The sequence below is a fragment of the Hetaerina americana genome, unplaced genomic scaffold, assembly GCF_022747635.1.
Source record: "Hetaerina americana unplaced genomic scaffold, ioHetAmer1.1.p SCAF_56, whole genome shotgun sequence".
NCBI classification, from domain to species: Eukaryota; Metazoa; Arthropoda; class Insecta; order Odonata; family Calopterygidae; genus Hetaerina; species Hetaerina americana.
This window is the reverse complement of record NW_027287161.1, coordinates 1,495,310-1,501,703: the sequence shown is the minus strand read 5'-3', so window position 1 is coordinate 1,501,703 and position 6,394 is coordinate 1,495,310.

Genomic DNA, 6,394 nt, shown 5'->3' with positions numbered 1-6,394 from the left:
ACTTGATTAGCGTGATTGCCCTGTTTTCGAGGAAGCCATTCACCCCAGGGATTTGGCTAAAAGAGTGGGACGCTGGAAACAAATTGCGTCCGTTGACACAAAGTTGAGCAGTACACAGGTCAGGGTCTCAACTGAAGAGAGGGGATCAGGGCATCACCGAGAGATTCGCTCTCTTAGTCCCAATTAGACCGAAGTGTTTCTGTATGATAGCACTTCGGTGTATAGGAAGCGTCTCCTAACGACTAACAGCAGACTCAGTAGCACTTGTCACTGATTTAACAATATAAACCTGCTCACCCGAAGTAATTTATCCATTTTGCCCAAGTTACATCTATTAATATGTATATTTATATAATAGGATATTCTATATATTTCAAGTTAGAGAGCCTTGTGAATATTAAGTTTCTTATTTTATCGGCAAGTTAATGATGAGCTGCTTGAAATGTCATCATTTAGCCCCAACGTTGTACATTTGGAATTACTTATCTCTACTTGGTCTTGTTTTGGTATTCGATGCGATACTACAAAACAGTAACGCCATCATTTCAGAATTCCTAGCTACAATTACCATGCATTTATATAGTGCCCACATTGCATTGAAATTCTAGTCAATTAATTTTCATATTCAAATCATTTAATACAAGGGTTATAAAACAGAGAAATAGGTTTGGAAAATATTAGCCTCAAAATTCAACACTGACACAAACAATATGTTTTAAAAAATTAATTTATTTTATGTAATTTAACATAAATATTTAATGTAATATATAGGTACATATTTTTAAAAAATAATTTTAGTGCTAAATTTATTACAAGCCCGCTGTAATGCGTTAACCTTTCTGATATTTAATGAATTATACCTGTACCTCTTTGTGGTATGCTACTTTCCAAAAACATTTATAATATATATATATATATATATATATATATATATATATATATATAGTATACGAGGGCGGTTCAATAAGTACCCGTGTTTGACGACAAAGGGCGTTCCTGAGGAATGTTTATGTTATCATCGTGTGCCTCGCGTGCTTCCATCTATCAAACGACGGTGAAACAAATTTCAGACTGATTTAAAGGTTAGTTTGGATTTGGCAGCCATTCGAGTAAGACGTGTTTCGTGATTTTCGCTAAGATGAAAAAAGAGCGGTATCGTTCGGTAATTCGCATTTTGTTTTTGGATGGGAAGAAATGCGAAGAGATAAAAGCAAAGTTGGATGCTGTTTATGGGGGCACTTCGCCATCTATGACCACAGTTAGATATTGGTTCAACGAATTCAAACGTCGGAAAACATCTGTTTTTGATGAGGAGCGACCGGGACGTCTGGCAGACGTGCTTACCGAGGAAATCATTCAAAATGTCCCCGCCATGATTCTCGCTGATCGACGACCGAAAGTGCGCGAAGTAGCAGAGGCCGTGGGTGTGTGTGTCGACCGGAACGGCAATTAATATTTTACATGATAATTTGGCGATGAAAAAATTGTCGCCCCGATGGGTGCCGCGATTGCTCACGGTGGACAACAAGCTGATCCGGAGTTGTCGCCGCCAAACTGCATGAACTACGTCATGAATTGCTGCCGCACCCCCCGTATTCACCCGATCTGGCTCCCTGCGACTTTTTCTTATTCCCTAACATGAAGAAATGGCTCGCGGGAAAAAAATTAGCTCAAACGAGTAAGTTATCGCAGGGACAGAGGCGTATTTTGGAGAGCTCGACAAATCCTATTTTTTGGAGGGGTTAAAAAAATGGCTGGAACGTTGGGAGAATTGTAACTTTCTGAAAGGGGACTATGTTGAAATATAAAAAAATGTTTTTGAAAAAATGGTTTCTTCATTACTAAGACTGGTACTTATTGAACCGCCCTCGTAAATTTTAAATAACTAATAAAACATCAGTTATTCAACCGATGAATCTGCAGTTCATCCCAAATAGAGCATTTTCTCTTGTCGCCTTCTTCTTTACTGTGTGCGTTGTTTCCCAGGTTTGAATTTATGGAGCATAATAGCAGGATTTTTGATGATCAATTACGTCTAACATATTTTTTACCGAATAAAACATTTATAATATTGCGGTCGCGTAAGTGCGCACTTGCTGGCGACTTGAGCCATGCCGTTGTCCTCTTCAATCGTTCGAATCCCGGGAGATGTGAGAGCCCCAGACGTTTCACCAGGGAATTTTGGGGATCCCTAATCTCTGGTGAACGGGAGACGTCGACGGCATTCTTTGTTTGCAGTGCTAAGCCGATTTCGGTTCCGTGGGGAGGCGGGCCCACTCGAGCGCGGTACTCAAGTCAACCGTCATATGTTCTCTTAATATCTTTGATGACATTTTCAATCGTCAGTTAGACTCATTTTGTCCTCAGAAATTCATTCTTCTCTCAGAAATGCGAGAGAAGAATAAACGGTTTGAGTGGAGGGCGGTAGACGGATAAAGGCGTGGTGAATGTTGCTTGAGAGACTCCCAAGACAAATACGATTGAGGCACATAAACCTAGCATGAAACAGCAGAGGAAGTTGGGAGAGATAAATAAATGGGAAAGGATGGAGCAGTAAGAAGGAAATCAACAAGAGGGAGTAGGTTTCCTGAAAAATTGTCGTCTTTGCCTTCAAGGAACAGTATGAGGTATGAATTTATTCCCTCTCATCCTTGAAGGTGACAGCACTGATTGTAGTTGACAAGTAATTTAATCTCCAGGGGTTAATTGACACAATCTGAATTACCAATGCTATCAAGTCAATAAACAGTAAGAGAACTAAGACTACTCTATGAGAATATATTGAAGGTTAGCTCTTTGCTTAGTATATGGCGTTCAGATCGTAATATCCCTTAGAAATGTGTCCTAACCTATGCAAACAAAGATCGCATATCTTGACAATATGTTTTTTTTCACAATAATGTGTAATTAAAGCCTGAAAAACTATTTTAGTGTTCCCTTATATATACGGTCAACAACCAAGTGATCTTCATTAATGCTTCCCCTTAAAGAGCTGACAAATGACCATGAATATTTTTATATAATGAAAGGAGAAACTTTGTAATTCCACATAGATTTATTCGACGGACGACCTAGGTTTCGACGTGGCACGTCATCATCAGGTGGTGATGAACCTGATGATGACGTGCCACGTCGAAACCTAGGTCGTCCGTCGAATAAATCTATGTGGAATTACAAAGTTTCTCCTTTCATTATGTTAAGTCGATTCCATGAAGTCACGCCTGAGACAACGAATTATATGAATATTTTTCCCTTGCATGAAAATAATTCTTTGCATTTGATGGAGGTTTCTCGTCAGCTCTTAATATTTGATGATAAATGTAGTGGGTCCTCATTTAAAGCATTATACGATTTATTAGCGACCCATGCCACAATATTTATTTTCATCTTTTCCAAGATTCTCTGAAATAACCCTATGTGCGTTATTCTTTTGCATGAGTGACCAAATGCCGTAAAGTTATAATTCCAGAACATTATTTTCTCCATAATCAGGCCATTCAATTCAACTTAACGTCAGAAAGAAATCAGAAACACCGTGACGCGTGGGATGATTTCCGCAGCCCTCAGTATTGTATATCATGTTCTTTTGCTATGGTGGATTCACGCTGCTTGCCCGTAATGTGAAAAGACGACCGCTGAAAATATTCTACCTCACAAATGTCTGCTTAAATATCGAAATAGTACTGCGCGTGATATATTGCATATACAGTAAGCGATACACTTCCATTTTCACTTAAATAAATTGTCTTTTGCCACCCACTCGTGAAAGAAACAGTTGACTTCGCACCCACTAACTCATACGTCATCTTCAATATTAAAACCTTATTTTTTTACGACAGCTTGCTTTGAGAGGCATAATATTTTACTGCCTCTTTGTTTTCTTTAATTGTTCGTAAACACATAATAAACCCAGAACTCAATAAATCACACGGACTTGTCCAATCCAAACAATATATATAATTTTTTGCGACACGGAAATTCTGCACCCCCCCCTGAAATTTTGCGGTATTGTAACAGTTTCTTTTTCCGGGACCCTTTTCTTTTTTCCGCTCCGTGCGTCCTCCCTCACGCCTCCCCTACCACCCCCTCTCCCTTCCAGTCCCACCCCAAACCTCAAACTCCGGAACCCTCCCTTCCTGCCCCACTCCCTCCGCCGCTGTCATAATTGCATTCCATTCAAACGCCGTCCCTTAATATTCCCCGCGGGCCCATAAATTCTCACCGCTTCTCTCATCTCGCCAACGAGACTCCCCAATTTATAGCCTTACCCCGCGCCACGAAAACCCCCACCGCTCCTGAACCCCTCGCCTCCTTCCTTCCCCCCCTTACACCCTTCCTTATTCCTTATAAACCACCTGCCGTCCCCGCCTTCTCCACGAAATCCCTCTCTTGGGGAACTCTCGTCCCCCTCTCTCTTCCCCCCCACAAATTTCTGCCCCTCGCCCGAACAACACCTCGCGCTCACACACGATTTCCCTTTACGCTTCCCCGTGCACTCTTTTTTAATTTCTTCCTGACGCTTCATTTTTAGCGTCACCAAAGCCGGTATGGTCACATGACTGGCTGTAAACCAAGCCAAACTTTTATTAAAACTATTATTTTAATTTAAGACTTGGCAGTTGTAGTTAAATATTGATAATTATTTATTCCGCCATTTTTGTACTATTTTCTGTGAATGAAAAGTCACTGTTGTTTTCCAGCTTCTACATAATGGATGTGTTTACACGTACCCATAACCTTTGACATTATAGGATAATGAATGAATAAGAATGCCACTCTTAGGCAATATTTCTTGAGGCGATAAGCTCACTTGAAAAGGTCCCTCGACACTTTCTTCCTTCCTGATGTATTCTCTTCCCTCTTTCTCTCTCTCTCCTCTCCTGGTTTCCTCTTCTCTTCTTACGTCAAGCGCGAACTCCCAGATCTACCCTTTCGACCTTTACAATTCCGGCGCCTTCTCACTTCTGCGCCTCCGACTCGCGCCTCCTTCTTCTGTCCCTTTCCTCTTTATTAACCAACTCCCCACCCCACCCCGTCCGTCCGTCCCTCTTCCGTCCCCAAACCCTTTTACATGGCCGCCCTCCCCGACGGAGTCAGTCCTGGAAAACAAACCGTCGTAATTCGTTCTCAAGACTTTCTCAATTTCACCGAGGATCTATTCCCGAAGAGTTCCCTCAGCACACGTCAGCCACCCACGCGGTATGTGACCACCCCTCCCCTCGCCCCCCCCCCTTAGCCGCACCCCCAATTTGATTTATTCCTCGTCCATACCATGAGAAATGGTGTGGGTGAAAGCTTTTGGCTGCTTTTGTACTTACGAGGGAAGAGAATTACGGGAATCCCACGCATATTTCTTCTCTATCAGTCTCGAATTAGGTAGACCAAATGTGAGTTTTACCGAATGAAATCGTGTTAAACGATTTTCCATGGGAATGCCTTTGAAATTATATGACTTCAATGTAATCGCAATAACTTCATTGTCGTGATTAAAAATCTCAATGATTATAGTTACCTTGTTTTGAAGTTTCGTAATAACAATCAAACTGACAGTTTATCATATATAATCCGTTTTCTCACTATAATCCGTGGGTAAATATGTGTATTAAGATTGGTAATATGTCGCAATATTTATTGAAGTTTTCAGATATCACTCCCTATCTACTCGTTAAAATTTACTAAATTTATTCAATTGGCTGGAGAGTTAGCAAAACTGCAATCAATGAGAGAAATTGTCTCGGTTTTCTATTGCGAAAAATGTCTGTTACAATTGAGTTTTGAAAACTGGTCATGAATATGCTCCCTGGTCTTTTAAATTTTAGTACTGATCTTGTAACGAGGATGATAAGTACGTCTGCAAGACAAAAATATATCTGCCTCTTCTAGGGGTTGCTAGCAGCCACTACTCCGTAAACATATTTGAAATCTCAAAGCTTGATTCAATATAACTATAAAGCGTTCATTTAAATAATATTTTCTGAAATTATACTTCAAAATCTTGTCTTCCAATAGTACAGTGAGTAGTGTTTCGGTTTTGTGTGTTATACTGACCCTGCCCTAAAAATAAATGCAATGACTTTTACCCCCAACTTAGACGGCTGGAGGGGAGAAATTTGCGGCGAGAAAGGTTGGAAGGTCTTGAAAAAGCAACGCGACCCGAGTCAGTTATCTGCAAGCCATTACATTGCGCAAATAACTGCTAGATTGGACCCCTAATCGAGAGCCGCATCACGAATTCACGATGCTACAGGTTCGGATACCGTGACCTTGGTTAAGGATGCTTGCCGAGATGAAGTAATGTACCTATGAATGGATTTTCGCTGGCAGAAGATATTTCGAAAGGGTAGAGAGGGGGTTGACAAAGAGAAACGCCCTGGACGTCCTTCCACGACGCAGA